General features: G+C 34.4%; 2 non-coding genes across 2 annotated transcripts; one reads left to right on the top strand and one right to left on the bottom strand.

Moving 5' to 3' along the window:
- Positions 1-1223: 1223 nt before the first annotated feature.
- On the top strand, positions 1224-1330 carry LOC139894995 (small nucleolar RNA R71). The gene has a single exon (XR_011775467.1). It is a non-coding gene; the product is annotated as a small nucleolar RNA R71 (small nucleolar RNA).
- Positions 1331-11458: 10128 nt separating this feature from the next.
- On the bottom strand, positions 11459-11565 carry LOC139895512 (small nucleolar RNA R71). Its single transcript, XR_011775948.1, has one exon. It is a non-coding gene; the product is annotated as a small nucleolar RNA R71 (small nucleolar RNA).
- Between the last annotated feature and the right edge of the window lie 7789 nt (positions 11566-19354).

The following is a 19354-nucleotide window of genomic DNA, read 5'->3' as shown; positions in this document are numbered from 1 at the left end:
CTGGTATCTTATTCAACAACACTGCAGAACAATTAACATTCATAGTAACAGCCGAGAGCTCTTCCATTTTCTTTCTATTTGAGATTAGATCTTTCAGAAATTTAGCATATCTAGGCATTCCTGAAATTACATCAATGAAAGGAAGATTTACATTTATCTGTTTAAACATATCCAAGAATTTGGATTGCTCGGCTTCAAGTCTCTCTTTTCTTATTTTACTCGGGTAAGGAAGTGGTGGTTGGTATGGTTTAACATAAGTTTTAGCATTAAATGTGTTATCTTCATTAACCTTTTCAACTACCGGTTCTTTTTCCTTATCTTGATCAAGTTGTGGTTCTTGTGGAGTAGGAATAGCTTCATCAGAAATTACAGGTATTTCAGGTGGTTTAAGTGTAATACCACTTCTTGTGGTAATAGCTTTAGCTGTTTCATTCCGGGGGTTAGCATTTGTATCACTAGGTAGACTTCCCGGTTTTCTTTCACCTATTAACCTTGCTAGGGTACTTACTTCTTGTTCCAAATTTTGAATAGAAGCTTGTTGATTTCTAAATGCTTGAGCATTTTGTTCATTGGTTTGTTTCTGAGATGTTGAAAACTGTGTTTGAGATTCAACTAGCTTGGTCATCATATCTTCTAAATTGGGCTTTTTATCATCGGTTTGTGGTGGTTTGTTTTGAAAATTAAGTCTTTGCTGATTATAAGTATTATTGGATACTTGTTGATTACTAGGACCTTGTTGGTTGTTGTATGGAACATTTCGGTTATAATTCTGACTTTGATTGTAGATCGGTCTTGGCGGTTGATAATTATTCTGATAATTATTTCCAGGCCTTTGGTTTATATATGAAACATTCTCTCTTTGTTCCATTGTTAATTCAATACTGAGACAATCTTTTGTCAAATGTGGTCCTCCACACTGCTCACAACTAATTCTTATTGAGTGGATATCTTTAGTCATCTTTTTCATTCGTCTCTCGACAGCATCTATCTTTGCAGAAATGGAATCAAAGTCATGGCTAGAATCTGCTCTAGCTGCTTTAAATGATCTAACGATGTCTTTTTCTTGGTGCCACTCATGTGAGTGGGAAGCAGTGTTATCAATAATTTTGTAAGCATCAGTTGCTGTTTTCTTCATAATGGAACCACCAGCTGCTATATCGATGTCTTTCCTTGTAGTGATGTCGCATCCTTGGTAGAATATTTGTACTATTTAACAAGTGTCTAAACCATGTTGCGGACATCCTCTTAATAACTTTCCAAATCTTGTCCATGCTTCATATAGAGTTTCATTTGGCTTCTGTGTGAACGTAACAATTTCTCCTTGAAGTCTCACGGCTTTAGATGCCGGAAAGAATTGTTTAAGAAAATTTTCAACTAAAACGTCCCATGTATCAATCGCCCCTTCAGGTAACGATTTTCACCAATCTTTGGCTTCTCCCTTTAAAGTTCAGGGAAATAACATGAGATATATCTGTTCATCCTCCACTTCTCTTATTTTAAATAACATGTTCATTAAAGGTACGAAGATGTTCATCCTCCACTTGGCATTGATTTGTTACCATGTGTAGGATTTGTCCTTTGATTTCATAATCTGGCGCATTAATGTCTGGTTGAGTAATTGCATGACCTTGGCCAGTGCGTTTAGCTCTCATTCGGTCTTCCATACTTAGAGGTTCCGGATTCTCCATGATTGAATTTGTTGAATCTGAATCACTAGAGGATTCTGCTTTAATGGTTCGTTCCTCGACAATCTCCGTTTGAATGATTGGTGGTTCCTCAGGAAAGATTAATGTTTCAGGATCTATGAATTGTCCCTGAATATTCTCCGGATTCTCAATTGTGATGTCGGGTTCAAAAAATGGATTATCGGAAATTTGAATTGGAGTACTTGGTCGACTAGATGACGATTCTAAAGAAAAATCGACGGCGACAATATTTGCTAGATGTCTTGATCGAGTTACAGGTGGTGAACGTACAAAAGGTGGTGAACATTTTGCTCGGTGCATTCACTGAATATCCTATTAGTTATAAAAATAAGAAAACTTATATAAGTGATCAAATTAATAGACTTTTCTGATTTTGCCCACTTTCGAATAGCCAAAAGATGCAGCAGAGGGGCAGGATTCGTTTGGTCTCAATATAATTGAGTACTGTTTGGCTCCAATAACCCGGTCCACGTACAAATCCAACTATTACTACGAACCAGAAAATTTTGATGTCTATCAATTTAACTACTTAAAATAATTTTTCGTTTAAATTTAAAGAAATTTTAGATAAGAAATAGAAAAAAAAAATCTAAGTCCTAAAAACTAGATCGGCGAGAAATAAGAAAGAAAAAGAGCGCGTCGAAAAGCGTCGAAAAATAAAAGGCGAAAAATAATAGGCGTCGAAAAATAAAAATAAGAAAGTAGCGCGTCGAAACTTAAAAAGGAACTAAAAACTAAGAATTAAAAGTTGCGTCTAAAAATATTAAAGCTTAAAAGAAATATTATATCCCAAATGGAAATAACATAAAAAGATACTAAAACTTAAAAAGGCGTCGCAAAATTCTAAAGCACCTAAATCTTAGTCTAAAGAAAAAGCACTTAAGGGATTTTACGGCAAAGCCTAAAAATCTAGAAATAAAAATACTATGGCAAAAACTAGAATTTAAAACTAAATACGAGCGAAAAATACAAATATTACGCTAAAACAAATTAAAAGTTACAAAATATAAAAATAATCTTAAAGTTGTAAAAAATACAATTTTTTATAAAAATATTATTTTTATAATATTTATTTAATAAAACCATCAATTTTATATATTAATAAAAACTAAAACTAAAAATACAAATTAAATCTAAAAACTAAAATTAAACAATTTAAAATACTAACCCTAATTAGGGTTTTAAATAAATAATAATAATAATAATAATAATTACTCCGTAATGATTGCTGTTAAAAGTCAAATGTGGCGTGTCAGGTACCCTCATGCGATCGCATGAGTTTTTACCTTCGGGCTCATGCGATCGCATGAGCTAGGGTTACGGGCCACAGTCTGGGCTGCTACAGTAATCGGGCCGAGTGTTTTATATATATATATATTTTTTTTGGTTTTAATTTTTTGTTTTAAATTAATACAAAATATTTAAATAAAATTTATATTTTTACAAACTTAAAAATAAAAATAAAGAAACTTTATAACTCTTAAATATTTAACAAACTATTAAAAATATATAATTTTTTTTGTTTTTCTTTTTATATTTTTGAATATATTATTTAAAACGTATTTTTACAAAAGAGAATTTTTATAAAAGTAAACTTAAAAGTTAATAAAAATCTTTTTTTTATATAGCGTTGTACTTTCGGCGTTTAAGCAGAATTGTTCCCCGGCAGCGGCGCCAAAAATACTTGATGTTATGCGAGGTGTATATGAAATAGCTTATATTTTACTTGGAAAAACTATTAAATACGATACAATTTTACACAAGATATTTATTTATTTATAGAATGGATATACCTAAACCTTGCTACAACACTTATAGGCAGTGTACCTAATCGTATAGTAGTGTAGTTTTTAGTAAGTCTGGTTCGTTCCACAGGGATACACTTAAACAAGCTTAACGCTATATTAGTTTTAACTTATAAAAATACAAATATATATATAAGTAATATTATTATTATAAAAGGGGGTTTTTACCGTTTAATGACCGGTTTGTCAATTTTTAAAACTTTATTCGCAGTTAAAACCTAATGTAAAATATTAAATAAATAAAAAGACTTAATTTAAAGCGTAAAGTAAATAACGATAATGAAATTGCGATAAATAAAAGTGCGATAAAATAAAATTGCGATAATTAAAGAGAACGATAATTAAAAGTGCAATTAAATACAAAGACAATAAATAAAAGTGCAATAATTAGAAGTGCAATTAAATATGAAAATAAAGGAATTATGCTTATTTAAACTTCCGTAATCATGATGTTTGACGTGTTTATTTTTAGTTTATTCCCATGGGTGAATTGTCCTTTATCCTGGATTATTCGATATGTCCATACGGATTTGTCCATAATAGTCCATCAGGCATAAATATAAAGTGTGAAAGTCTTCGTCAATTTATTCTTATTCCCGAAGTCAAATATTCCAACTAATTGGGGATTCGAATTATAACAAGGTCTTAATACTTTGTTTAATGAATACACCAGGTTATCGACTGCGTGTAAACCAAGGTTTTACTACTTTGTTAACAATTACACCAATTACCCTTGAATGTAATCCACCCCTATTTCAACAAGTCTATTAACTATTAATCCAGTTCCATGTCCGGTAAAATGAACAATTATTGGTATTTATAGATATCCCGCCCACCGTACCTAGTCAAGCGTATGTGGTTATATATAAATACGTCAAATTGTAAGTCTATATATTAATTTAACGAGGTATCGTTTAGTTAATATAAAACCCATTAATAGCCCATAGTCTAATTTCCACAAGTGTCGTTCTTTTGTCCAAACCCCAATTATGGTACAAAGCCCAATTACCCAATCTTAATATTTTTAGTCCAACATCATGATTACTTCGGTATTAAATAAGCATAATAATAACTTAGCTACGAGACATTAAATTAAAAATAACATTAACCATAACTTACAGTGATTAAAAATAGCGTAGCGTTACACGGACAGAATTTCGACTTACACCCTTACAACATTCGCTAACATACCCTTATTATTAGAATTTAAAATTAAAATTAAAATTAAAATATATATATATATATATATATATATATATATATATATATATATATATATATATATATATATATATATATATATATATATATATATATATATATATATATATATATATATATATATATATGTTTACGTATGATAGAAAGGAAAGAAAAAGATGTGTTTTTGTGCTCAAAAACTGCGAAATTTATAGATCAGGCCTGTCACCTACTGCCATGCGATCGCATGGCTTTTTGCCTTCCAGGCCATGCAATCGCATGGCCTCTTTTTCCAACTCACATGTTGTTGTTTCTTCTGCCGACGGTTTTTATAATATATTATATAATATATAAATAATTATAAGAATTATTTAAATATTATATTATATTTATGTGCATAGTTGACTTGTAATTTTTTGTCCGTTGCATCGAGCGTTGAGAGTTGACTTTAGTCCCGGTTCTGGATTTTCGAACGTCCTTGCGTACAATTTAATATCTTGTATTTTGCGTTTCGAATCTTATACTCTTGTAATTTGGGACGTTTCTCATCAATAATTGGAACCACTTTAATTGTACTTTGTACTTTTGAGCTTTTTGGTCGTTTGCGTCTTCAATTTGTCGAATTTGTCTTTTGTCTTCACCTTTTATTATTTAAACGAATATCACTTGTAAATAGAACAGTTGCAACTAAAAGTTTGTCTTTCTTGAGGGATAATGCTATGAAATATATGTTTGGTTTTAGCATTATCAGCTATATTCCACGACATGATTGTGCGATGTATGGAAGTCTTCATGGATGACTTCTCAGTCTTTGGTAGAACCTTTGATTCGTGCCTTTCTAACCTTGACAAGATGCTCACATGGTGTAAAGATTCGAATGTAGTTCTAACTTGGGAAAAATGTCACTTCATGGTGAAAGAAAGTATAGTTTTAGGACATAAGATTTCAAAATCAGGAATAGAAGTCGATAAGGCTAAGATTGAGACCATAGCTAAACTTCCAGAACCTACCACAGTAAAAGGGTAAGGAGTTTCCTTGGACACACCGATTTTTACCGACATTTCATCAAAGATTTTTCAAAGGTCACTCGACCTATTACTCATCTCCTTGGAAAGGAAGTTCCGTTCATCTTTAGTGAAGAATGTGTGCAAGCATTCAACTATCTGAAGGAACAGCTCACACATGCGCCTATCATGATTGCTCCTGATTGGAGCTTACCATTCGAAATCTTGTGTGATGCAAGCGACTTCGTAGTTGGAGATGTACTCGGACAACGGAAAGATAAACACTTTCATCCAATCTATTACGCCAGCAAAACCTTATCTGGAGCCCAAGAGAATTACACCACCACGGAAAAGGAGATGCTAGCCGTAGTTTTTGCCTTCGACAAATTCCGTTCCTATATCAACCTGTCCAAAACTACGGTTTACACAGATTACTCAGCCCTTAAATATCTATTCACTAGGGGTTTGTTTGGCGCGTAGCTTATTGGAGCTTATGGAAGCTTATGAGAGCTTGAGCTTATGACTTTAATAAGCTCCAAGTCATAAGCTTCGTTTGGTAGACAAAAAAAAGTAAAGATTATGAAAATCATAAGCTCTGAAAAAATAAGCTACTTGTAGTAGCTTATGAAAAAAAGTAGAGCTTATGAACTGAAAAATAAGCTCCAGCTAGTTTACCAAACATTTATAAAATATAATAAGCTCCAGCTACCAGCTTCAAAAATAAGCTCCAGCTCCAGCTCCTGCTCATAAGCTCCAGCTTCAGCTATAAGCTCCAGCTATAAGCTCCAGCTCCAGCTACTTTCGTCCAAACACACCCTAAGTAAGATGCTAAACCAAGACTCCTACGATGGATCTTACTCCTACAAGAATTCAATATTGAGATCAAAGATAAGAAAGGAGCAGAGAACGTCGCAGCAGATCATCTTAGTAGTTTGGAGAACCCAGCAATGGAACAACTTGCTGAACAAGATATCAGAGACAACTTACTGATACCCCTTGGTACGCTGACATAGCCAACTACCTAGTTGCTGGAGTAGTACAGAAATGAATGAGCCCATCCCGAAGAAGGAAGTTCTTCAGGGACGCTAAGAACTACTACTGGGAAGATCCGTACCTGTTTAGAATTTACCCTGATCAGATAATCAGGAGGTGCGTAGATGAGAAACAAGCAGCAGGGAATCTTCACCAATGTCACCACGGACCAACTGGAGGTCATCATGGAGCAAACTTAACCGTAAGAAAAGTCTACGAATCAGGATTTTATTGGCCATCTTTATTTCAAGATGTGCAAGAGCTTGTAAAGCATTGCGACGCATGCCAAAGGCAAGGTATTATCTCTATGAAGAATGAGATGCCTCGGACTAATATCCAAGCTTGCGAGATTTTTGATATATAGCGATTAGACTTTATGGGGGCATTCCCTAAGTCTAATGGGAAGGAATATGTCCTCGTAGTAGTAGATTATGTCTCCAGATGGGTCGGAGCCCAAGTATTTCCAACCAATGATGCCAAGGTCATCACCAACTTCCTGAAGAGACTCTTCTGCCAATTTAGAGCTCTCCGCGCTATTATAAGTGATAGAGGCACACACTTCTGTAACACCCAGTTTATGAAAGTGATGCAACAATACGAAGTTACCCACAAAATGTCCACTGCCTATCATCCTCAGACTAACGAACAAGTAGAGGTCACTAACAGAGCACTCAAGAGAATTCTAGAATGCACCGTCGGCCATCATGGAAATAAATGGGCCGAGAAACTAGACGATGCTCTGTGGGCATTCTAGACTGCTTACAAGAATCCTCTAGGAACTACACCCTACCGCATGATCTATGGAAAAGCCTGTCACCTTCCGCTAGAACTAGAATATAAAGCTCTCTGGGCACTGAAAACCTGTAACCTCGATCCTTCAGTAACTGCTAGGCATCGAAAGTTGCAGATGAATGAACTCAATGAATTAAGAGACCAAGCTTACGAGATGTCATATATATACAAGGAACGAACGAAGCTGACACACGATGCAAAACTGATACCTACAAAGTTCGGCCCTGGAGATAAAGTTCTACTCTTTAATTCTCGATTCAAGAAGTTTGCTGAAAGTTCAGATCAAGATGGAGTGGGCCATACAAAGTTATACATGCTTTTCCACATGGATCCGTGGAATTAGAAGGACCCACTGGCAACTTCAAAGTCAATGGTCACCGATTAAAAGCTTATCTAGAAGACCAAGACAAGGAGGAGCAGCTCTTCTCCTTTGATTCATTCTGAAGATCTGGCAGGAAAAGTCGAGCTCAAACGACTTGATAAACAAAGCGCTCTTGGGAGGCACCCCTTGCTTATCCTTTTTATTTTATTAATTATTTTCAGTCTACTAAAATATTACCTCTATGCACTAACCCTAAGAGCCATACTTGCGCTTATTACTTACAAGTTTGTTAAATGTATTCAGGCAAAATGCCAAGTTCAGGAGCTTCTTATTGCATTCCAGTTCACAGGAGGAGGACTCCCGGAGTTTACTTATCGGAGAGCAGCACAGATCAGTTTAGGCCATCTACAGGACAGTTAGGTCCAAGGCGTATGATCCTTGAGAGTGTTGAGAAGGACATTAGTACGGCACCACCAGCTCCTCCAGTGCGACGCTCCAGACGTTTAGCCTCGAAACCAGCTGAGTTTCCAGAGCTAAGAGACACGTGATATTGCTCCAAACGAACATATATTTAGACGCAATATTGTTCCTTTATGTAATGTTTTTAATTGTAATTTCCTTATTTTTAGTTGTAATTGTTTAAATAAATAAGTGCAAAGACGAAAGACGAAGATCGCTCAAAAAAGAAGATTTAAAGACGAAAACAAAGATTTGAAAGCAAAAAACGTCCAAAATGCTCAAACGTACAAGTTACACTCCAAGTGGTTTAATTTATCGAAGAAAAATGTTTAAAAATTGACAGAAGTACAAGACGCGGAACGCAAAGTACACGATATTAAATTATACGAAAATGCGTTCGAGAAACCGGGACCGAGACATAAACCGGGCGTAAACGTACAAAACATCAGCGCCAAAATTACGAGTCAACTATGCACAAGAATATTATATAATATATATGTAATTACTATAAATTATATATATTATATATATATTTAATAAATATGTCGACAAGCTAGAAAACAAGGCAATATGAGCTGGATCACGAGGCCATGCGATCGCATGGCCAGCATGAGTAAAACTCATGCGATTGCATGGAAGCAAAAAGTTGGACAAATGCCTATAAAAGGCGATTCAATCTGTCGAATAAAAGGACACATCTCTTTTTCTAATACACATCCATTCTCAATCTGTCTCATAATATAATTATATTTATATTTATAATTTATTATTTTAAAGTTTAAAGTTAAGTTTAGTTTGGGTGTTGTAATATTTAATTTACGAGTTTTAAGTCGAAGCTCTGTCCGTGTAATGCTACGCTATTAATATCACTTTTTACCATTCCAACTCGCTGTAAGTCTCCACGTCCCAACTTTATTATATTTAAGTATCGTTATTATCATTATTATTACTATTGTTATTATTATTATTGTTGTTGTTATTTTTATTGTTATCGTCGTTATTATAGTTATTTATTTTTATTATTGTTATCATTTATTATTATTATTATTATTATTATTATTATTATTATTATTATTATTATTATTATTATTATTATTATTATTATTATTATTATTATTGTACCCATGTCCACTTTATATAATTTATATTTTCATACCGTTATAATGTCCAACTAAATACCCATAGTGGTGACTAAAATGTAGAACCTCTGGACAAATGGATTGAACCATATTATAATATTATGATGTAACTTTGACTATTTAATATTAAGTTTAATCACCGACCCATTGTTATATAATTTAATATTTTCACCCCTATCACATAATTTATTAAATTGATAAGCGAAAGTTAATTAAATTTACATAAATTGTGCTTCAACACCTCAGTGATCTAGACGGACATATGGACAAATTATTGACAACAATTTAGAAGTGTGATTCGGTGGTTTGGGTAATATTATAGTTTATATAATCGTGTAATTATAAAAAGGGAAGACCGTTATAATTTTGGTATTAACGAAAGTTAAAATTGGATTAAATCTCAATTTGAATATTCGGGGTATAATTTAATTCGCTAAAATGAGATCTAACGAAGGTTAGATTTAATTTTAGTTAATTAAATCTTTATAAATCGAAAGATAAAATATAAGGATATATATTAAAACATCGTAATCGGACTTAAAAACAATCCATAATTCAGAGGGGACATATTTTAGTAGCCACTACTTTACTTTATTTTAAATCTCATCAATTTCACTTTTTACTACATAGATAAATTTTATTTACTTTTTACCGTATTACTTTTTACCATATAGTAAATTTTAATTACTTTTTACGATTTTACTATATTGTCATGAAAAACCTTTTCTTCTATTTTGTGAAATTAGTATAAATTATATTTTTACTTTCGTTAATTTAGTTATTTCATTTTAGTTAAATTTAAATTTCGTTCAATTAAGTAGTAAAGCCTAATCCAAAACCCCCCTTTTAAATAGTTTAACTTTTAGTAATTAAAAATCTTGAAAACTCCATTTCCCTGTGGAACGAACCGGATTTACCAAATAAAATATTACTATACGGATAGGACAAAGTTGCCTATATGTGTGAAATCAATCCGAAATCATAAAAAGGCCATATAATCACAACCAATTCGTGTAATAAAATAAATTCAAATCCGTTCAAAATAAAAGGACACGATCACGCACATCAACTTTTTGACGCCGCTGCCGGGGAAAGTTGGCAGTTAAATAAATAGATAATTTTTCTGATTCGTAGTAGTAGTTGGATTTGTACGTGGACTGGGTTATTGGAGCCAAACATTACCCAATTATATTGGGACCAAACGAATCCTGCCCCTCTGCTACATCTTTTGGCTATTCGAAACGTGGGCAAAATCAGAAGAAAAATCTGTTTGTTTAAAGGTTTTTATCATTGTTTTTATGTTATTCGATCCTTTTGTGAAAATTCATTTTCAAGAAAGTTCAATGTTTATACACTTAGTGAATAAATCCTTCAAGACTACATACAATTTAGTAATTGTATGACCCATTCAGGAAATCCTAAACTCGTTGCACTTAATCCAGAACCTGAAAGAGGCTTGATTAAAAGATTAAAACAGGAAAAACAAAAAAAATTAGGTCGTACTAGTAAACCGAAAACACCGAAAAATATCAAAAAACAAGTAGGAAACACTAGTGGTCAACCAGAAATCAAAACTGAACCTAAAACCATCGTCATTAAAGAAGAAATGGCTGAAATAACACCTGATCCAAATGACCTGCCAATGTGGAATACCAGACAAACTGCTCCTCCTCTCGCTCTTGCACCTATAAGAAGACCTGAAATTGAGGCTGAAAACTGGGAAGTCAAGGGGCAATTTGTGCACATGGTTCGTGAGAATCAATTCGAGGGAAGACTTAATAATAATCCGATAGAACATCTAGAAGCTTTTGAAGATTTATGTGAACTGTATAAAAACAAAGATGTTTCTTCAGTTGCATCTAAGTTAAGAACTTTTCCATACTCGTTAATCGGAGACGCAAAAGCATGGTTGAAAGCATCAAAACCTGATTCTATCACAACTTTCAACGAATTAAGAGATAAATTCATTACCCGATTTTTCCCACCGGCAAAAGCCGAAGGACTTAGAACTGAAATCACCACTTTTAAACAAAAGGCGGATGAAACTCTTTATGATGCATTGGAAAGATTGAAAAGAATGTTACGAAATTGTCCGCAACACGGATTGCAAAAAGGGCAAATAGTATAAACTTTTTATCGTGGTATTGATGAACATACTCGTGGTATATTAGATTCCTCCGCTGGAGGAGTATTTATGTACAAATCACCAAATCAAGCGTATGACATGTTAGAAGACATGTCAGTTCATACTTTTGAATGGACACCGTCTAGAGATCAACAACCTAGAAGGACGGTGGCAAGCCTTAAAGAAAATGAAGACAACAACACAACCATAGCTTCACTGTCGAATTAATTCAAAAAGTTTGGAAGAGAAATGGAGAAACTAAATTCAACAGTTTTAGCATTGCAAGTAGGCTGTGAACTCTGTGGACAACCACATTTCACGAAAGATTGTGATATCAATGATCGGCCAATGAACTCAGTAGCACAAGTTAATTTTATGGCCAATCAAAGACAAGGCAATTTTCAAAGAGGGAATTCTAATTATCAACCTGCAAACCCAGGATATCAAAACCCGAAGAATTTTGCTTTTCAAAGAAATGGACCACCTGGCTTTTTCAATAGAAACCAACCTCCATTTCCACCTCAACAAAATTTCCAACAACAACCGTTACCTCAATTAACATATCAACAACAAAATCATAACACACAGCCAGTAGAGAAGAAATCTAACTTTGAAGAAGTTATGATGAATTTTGTCAAAAGTCAATCAGAAACGAATGAGCAAGTGAAGAGACAATTACATCAAGTCCAAACGGGAAACGAGCAAGTGCAAAGGAATCATCAAGCATCAATTCAAAACCTTGAAAGAGATATGGGAAGAATATCCCAATTGCTTGCTGAAAGGCAATCAGGAACTTTACCATCCAACACACAACCAAACCCGAAGGGCAAGGAAACTCAAAATTCAAGCAATTTTTCGCAAGTTAATTCCATAACTACGAAAAGCGGGTTAACCATTAACCCCGATATTCCAAACCCTCATGCTCCTATTTCTGTTTCAAAAGAAAACAAACCTGTGGTGGAAGAAAATACGATGCCAACCACAAGTGCACCAAAGACTCAAAATCAACCACAATTGAAGGTATACAAACCTCAAATTCCATATCCGCAATGTTTGAAGAAAGATAAATTACAAGCACAATACAACAAATTTGCTGACATGATTAAGCAAATTTGTATAAATGTACCGCTTGTAGATGTTCTTGCGGGTATGCCGAATTATGGAAGATTTATCAAAGATCTCATAGCTGACAAAGGAAAATATGCAGAAGTTTCAACCACATTCCTTAATGAGGAATGCTCGGCAATTTTACAAAAGAAAAATTTGCCACCAAAACTTGGAGATCCTGGAAGTTTCATCATTCCTTATCTAATGGGAGATTCAGTAATGTATGATGCATTAGCTGATTTAGGAGCGAGCATTAACCTTATGCCTCACTCTTTGTACTTAAAATTGAACTTAGGTGATTTAAAACCAACCAGGATGTGTATACGATTAGCTGATAGAACTTACAACTATCCTATTGGCATTGCTGAAAACGTACCGGTTAAAGTAAATCACTTAATCTTTCCTGCTGATTTAGTTGTTCTTGAAATGGAAGAAGATAGTAAGGTTCCCCTAATTCTAGGGCGTCCCTTTCTAAATACTGCAGATGCAATTGTGCGCGTAAAAGAGAAAAATCTCAGCTTAGGTGTGGGGGAGGATAGAATTATATTGAACATAGATAAGGCTATGAAACACCCTATGTCTCCTGATGATGAATGTTTTCAAATAGACATTGTTGATTGTTGTATTGAGGAAGAACTACAAGAACTATTAAATGTCGACACCTCAGATTTTACCCCGCTGGGTGAAGGTGAAGATTTTGACGTCGATATAGAGTTAGACGAGCTGTTGAAGGTATTCACTGATGAAGAATATGTAGAAGAAGAAATTCCCGGGGAAGATGAACCTTTTGAAGAAATTACCGATGGTAATAGGTTCCGGATAAAATCTTCCTTGGAAGAACCACCCACCTTGGAGCTTAAAGAACTCCCGGAACATTTGGAGTATGCTTATCTCCAGGAACATCACAATTACCCGTCATAATTTCATCAAAACTTTCCGATGACGAAAAGGGTAGGTTAATGTCTGTTTTAAAAACCCACAAAAAGGCAATTGCCTGGAAAACAACTGATATTCCTGGGATTAACTCTGCTTATTGTACTCACAAAATCCTAATGGAAGAAGATTTTAAACCCGTGGTACAAAGGCAACGGAGGTTAAACCCTAACATAAAGGAAGTTGTCAAAAAAGAGGTTATCAAATTACTTGATGCTGGGTTAATTTACCCTATATCTGATAGCCCGTGGGTAAGTCCTGTACAAGTAGTACCCAAGAAAGGAGGTACGACTGTTATTCTAAATGATAAAGATGAACTCGTTCCTACAAGAATAGTCACTGGGTGGAGAGTCTGTATAGACTATCGTCGTCTAAACGACGCCACGAGGAAAGATCATTTCCCGTTACCATTTATCGACCAAATGCTAGAACGTTTGACGGGAAAAGATTACTACTGTTTCCTTGATGGATTCTCCGGTTATTTTCAAATCCCAATTGATCTAAAAGACCAAGACAAGACCACATTTACTTGTCCATTTGGTACTTTTTCCTACCGACGAATGCCATTCGGATTATGCAACGCCTCAGGTACCTTCCAAAGGTGTATGATGGCAATTTTTCATGACATGATTGAAGAAAGTATAGAAGTATTTATGGACGATTTCTCTGTTTTTGGAGACTCCTTCAACTCATGTCTCTCAAACCTTGAACGAATGCTAATTCGTTGTGAAGAATCAAATCTTGTTTTAAACTGGGAGAAATGCCACTTCATGGTGAAGGAAGGCATTGTTTTAGGACACAAGATTTCTCGAGCTGGAATGGAAGTAGACAAAGCTAAGATCGACGTTATTTCAAAACTTCCTCCTCCAACTAATGTTAAAGGAATTCGTAGTTTCCTGGTCATGCGGGATTCTATCGGCGATTCATAAAGGACTTTTCCAAAATCGCTCGACCCATGACTAAACTTCTTGAGAAAGACAGTACATTCGTTTTCAACGACGAGTGTCTAAATGCTTTCTCTATTCTGAAAAAGAAACTTACGAATGCGCCCATTATGGTATCACCCGACTGGTCCAAACCTTTCGAGCTAATGTGTGATGCTAGTGATTTCGCGCTGGGAGCTGTTTTAGGTCAACGTCAAGATAACAAATTTCAACCAATCTACTACGCAAGTAAAACACTTACAAGAGCTCAGTTGAATTACACAACTACTGAGAAGGAGCTTCTTGCAGTAGTTTTTGCTTTTGATAAGTTTAAATCTTACCTAGTGTTATCTAAAACAATTGTTTATACCGATCATTCAGCCCTAAAGTACTTATTCAAAACGCAAGATGCTAAACCTAGACTAATTCGTTGGATTCTTCTCCTACAAGAATTTGACACTGAAATCAAGGATAAAAAGGGTGCTGAAAATCTCGCTGTAAATCACTTGTCCGTTCTTGAAAATCCTAACTTAGAAACACTCGAAGAATGTGTTATTCACGATACTTTCCCAGACGAGTTCCTTATGAAAATTGAAACGAAAGAAGAAATTCCATGGTTTGCGGACTTTGCCAATTATCTAGCCGCAAGAATTCTTGTTAAAAATCAAACATATCAGCAAAAGAAGAAATTTTTCGCTGATCTGAAGTTTTACTTCTGGGAAAGCCTTAATCTCTTTCGTATAGGAGCAGATCAAGTTATTCGTCGATGTGTATATGGCAAAGAAGCTAAAAAAATTCTGGAGCATTGTCATGAAGGACCGGCTGGTGGACATTTCGGACCAAGCTATACAGCTAAGAAGGTCTTTGACTCAGGTTTTTACTGGCCTACTATTTTCAAAGATTCTTACAACATGGTAAAAACCTGTGACGCATGTCAAAGATCTGGAAATATCTCCAAGAGAGACGAAATGCCACAACAAAGCATCCTAGTATGCGAAGTATTTGACATTTGGGGTATTGACTTCATGGGTCCATTCCCAGCTTCTAACAAATGCAAATACATTCTCGTAACAGTCGATTACGTTTCTAAATGGGCTGAAGCAAAAGCCCTACCCACTAACGATGCTCAAGTTGTTGTCAGCTTTCTTAAAAATCTTTTTTCACGTTTTGGGCTTCCAAAAGCATTAATCAGTGATCGTGGAACTCATTTTACAAATCAATTACTCGAGAAAGTACTTAAAAAGTACGGAGTTAATCATCGTTTCTCAACTTCTTACCACCCTCAAACGAGTGGCCAAGTTGAAAACACAAATCGAGGTCTTAAACGAATTTTAGAAAGAACGGTTAAGAATAATCCAAAAATCTGGCATCGAAAGCTAGATGATGCGCTGTGGACATTTAGAACTGCATTCAAAACGCCCATTGGTACCACTCCTTTTCGATTAATATATGGTAAGGCGTGTCGTCTACCTGTCGAGGTTGAACACAAGGCGTACTGGGCAATAAAAGAATGTAATACAGACCTTGTAGAAGCCGGAGAGAATCGATTCTTACAATTGCATGAATTAGACGAGCTAAGACTTCAAGCATATGAAAACTCGAGATCTTACAAAGAGAAAACTAATAAATGGCACGATGTTCGCTTAAAAGAGAAGAAAGCATTTAAACCAGGGGACAAAGTTCTAGTTTTTCAATCACGTTTTAAGTTTTCACCTGGGAAACTTAAGTCCCGATGGACGGGACCGTATGAAGGAAAACACACATTTCCATCTGGATGCGTAAAGTTATATGGCAAGAATGGTGGTACTTTTAATGTGAATGGTCATAGACTTAAATTCTATTATGAAGGGTTCAATAGCACTAAAGAGATGACATCACATTCTACCCCAAGGACAAATGAATACAGGGTAATTTTAGCTAACCACTCGTCTTCTTAAAACATTTCAAAATATTTCGAGAGTGGAGCCTGATTGGTCTTTCCCTAGCAGACACTAAAGAACTAGTCTTCTCCATCCATTCTGAATTTTTTTAAGTTTTGTATGAAATTAATATGCTTTTTAAATTTAAGTTTTGTGAGAATTTAAAAACAAAATTTACTTTATTTCATTAAGTTTAAAAAAATGATTTCTAAAATTCGTCGTGAGTTGAACACTAGGTCGTAGAACCGAAATTGCTTTACCCAAGGACGGGGCGAAAAATTTTGTTATCATTATTTTAATATTATTGACCTAAAGTATGCCAAAAGTATTATATAAATGTGGGGTAATATGCCAAACTTCAAAAATATGTATATATGTTTGTAGTTTATATAATGTACTAATACGGGTAAAAGATGCATTTTCAAATACTGAAATTCAATTCAGCAAAAGCAACCAATTTTTTTGACGAAACATGTGAAAAGATGACGGAAATTTTAGGATGACGGTCAAATCAACTTCAACAGATTAAACAAATTTCGCAAGTTATGGCTTTTTAGCTAAAGAGGTTTTAACTCCCTTTCTATACTAATTGCCCTCGTAAATTTTATCTTGTCTGATTTCATTGCAAATGAGGGCATTGCATGATCTCAAGTGTGGGGAGGGGTTATAAATTCTCTCGGGTTTATACACTTGGCTTATTTTCTAAATTTTGTGAAAATTTTTTTTTAAAAAAATAAAAAATTTTGAATTCAAATTTTGTTTAATATGTTTATGAACGATAAAACTAGGTATTAATACCGAAATTATTGTTACCTCAAGGAGAACATAAACTGAGAAACTACTAAATTTATGAATTTATTTGATTAAATCAGGAAAAAAAAGATTCAAAAAAAAAAGCTAAGTGTGGGGAGATTTGTAAATATATATGTACTGTTATCACATGTTTGTGCGAAGTTTATTGTAGGTACTTTTGCTTTGGGCTGTATAAATTTGTTTTACCCATTAATTTAAAAAAAATTAAAGAAAAGATGGATCTACACGATGAATCAATTCCATCATTAAAATGAAGTAAAGTCTTCAGAAAAAGAAACGTGCTTCTTGATTTAGGTCAGGAAGTTGTCGTCCAGACCAGTTGTAGAGTCTACGAAAAACCTTCAAAAGTTTTCTCTAAAATCAGCTGGAAATCCAAGGACCTCAGCATCAAACAGGGTCGCCAAGTGGTCAGACTTATCCTAAGCATGAGAGGATCTGTCTCGTAAAATGGAGAGGGCGCAGTGCAAATTAGCTTGATAAGACTAATGAATCAGACCCCCAGAAAGGATAATCTCCTAAAAGATTAAAAATCAGCTTTTAAGCCTGATATTACTCAATCCTTGAGATTGACTTTAAAGATTGAGAATTACGAACTCATGGAATTCAATGATATCTAAACTCGAGCTTGAATGAGAAAATATTTTGATCAAATTAAAACCGATTTGTTTTCTGAAAACCTATTTTTCAATGCGTTCATTACCATTGAACGTAAAATCCTTAGAATTCATTAGATCACCTGAACCAAATCGGGTGTCAACCGTAAGAACGGTGGTTGCATAGCATGGTCGAAGACAGGTCCTTGTGCCAGACCGAAAAATTATAGGGTGATCTTTACTATTTCTCCTACAAAGGATAGTAATTGCATCCGACACGTTTTTGGACCATAGTCATCTGCATGTCATTCGACATTGCCTTAACAGTTACTTGTTCAATGCTTTCCTTTACAACCGGGCGGTAGTTTACCTAAAGGTAATATACGGAGCAAGTATACTGGACGTGTGCTTTCCTAATACAAGGTTAGCAAGTGGGTGACACAAAACCGCAAGTTTTGAGCTAAAATTTTAAAATCTGAAACCCACAAAACCCACAAAAACATTTTGCAAACACCGATAAAGGGTTAAATCGGAAAATTTATCTAGGGTAAAATCTAGCATACATTTTCAAAAGATCAAAAGTTTTCATAAAGATCCACTTTCCTTAAAGGATCTAAATTTTCATAGTCACGTGGGACTGTAAACCACATCGTTACTATCATTGTTTATACCACTGTATCAAAATCACTGATGTATAAAGTGTGAGAATAAAAAAAGTGATTCGAGTGAAGTGTGATTTTATTTCAAGTTCTGTATTGCTTGAGGACAAGCAACGTTCAAGTGTAGGGATATTTGATATTGCTCCAAACGAACATATATTTAGACGCAATATCGTTCCATTATGTAATGTTTTTAATTGTAATTTCCTTATTTTTAGTTGTAATCGTTTAAATAAATAACTACAAAGATGAAAGACGAAGATCACTCAAAAAAGAAGATTTAAAGACGAAAACAAAGATTTGAAAGGCAAAAACGTCCAAAATGCTCAAACGTACAAGTTACACTCCAAATAGTTTAATTTATCGAAGAAAAATGTCTAAAAATTGACAAAAGTACAAGACGCGGAACGCAAACTACATGATATTAAATTATACAAAAATGCGTTCGAGAAACCGGGACCGAGACATAAACCGGGCATAAACGTACGAAACATCAGCACCAAAATTACGAGTCAACTATGCACAAGAATATGATATAATATATATATATATATATATAATTAATATAAATTACATATATTATATATATATTTAATAAATATGTCGACGAGCTAGAAAACAAGGCAATATGAGCTGGATCACAAGGCCATGCGATCGCATGGCCAGAATGAGTAAAACTCATGCGATTGCATGGAAGCAAAAAGTTGGCCAAATGCCTATAAAAGGCGATTCAATCTGTCGAATAAAAGGACACATCTCTTTTTCTAATACACATCCATTCTCAATCTGTCTCTTAATATAATTATATTTATATTTATAATTT

This window comes from Rutidosis leptorrhynchoides, chromosome 2, assembly GCF_046630445.1.
Source record: "Rutidosis leptorrhynchoides isolate AG116_Rl617_1_P2 chromosome 2, CSIRO_AGI_Rlap_v1, whole genome shotgun sequence".
Classification (NCBI taxonomy): domain Eukaryota; kingdom Viridiplantae; phylum Streptophyta; class Magnoliopsida; order Asterales; family Asteraceae; genus Rutidosis; species Rutidosis leptorrhynchoides.
The sequence above is the reverse complement of the archived record's forward strand: the minus strand, read 5'-3'. Positions and strand labels throughout refer to the sequence as shown.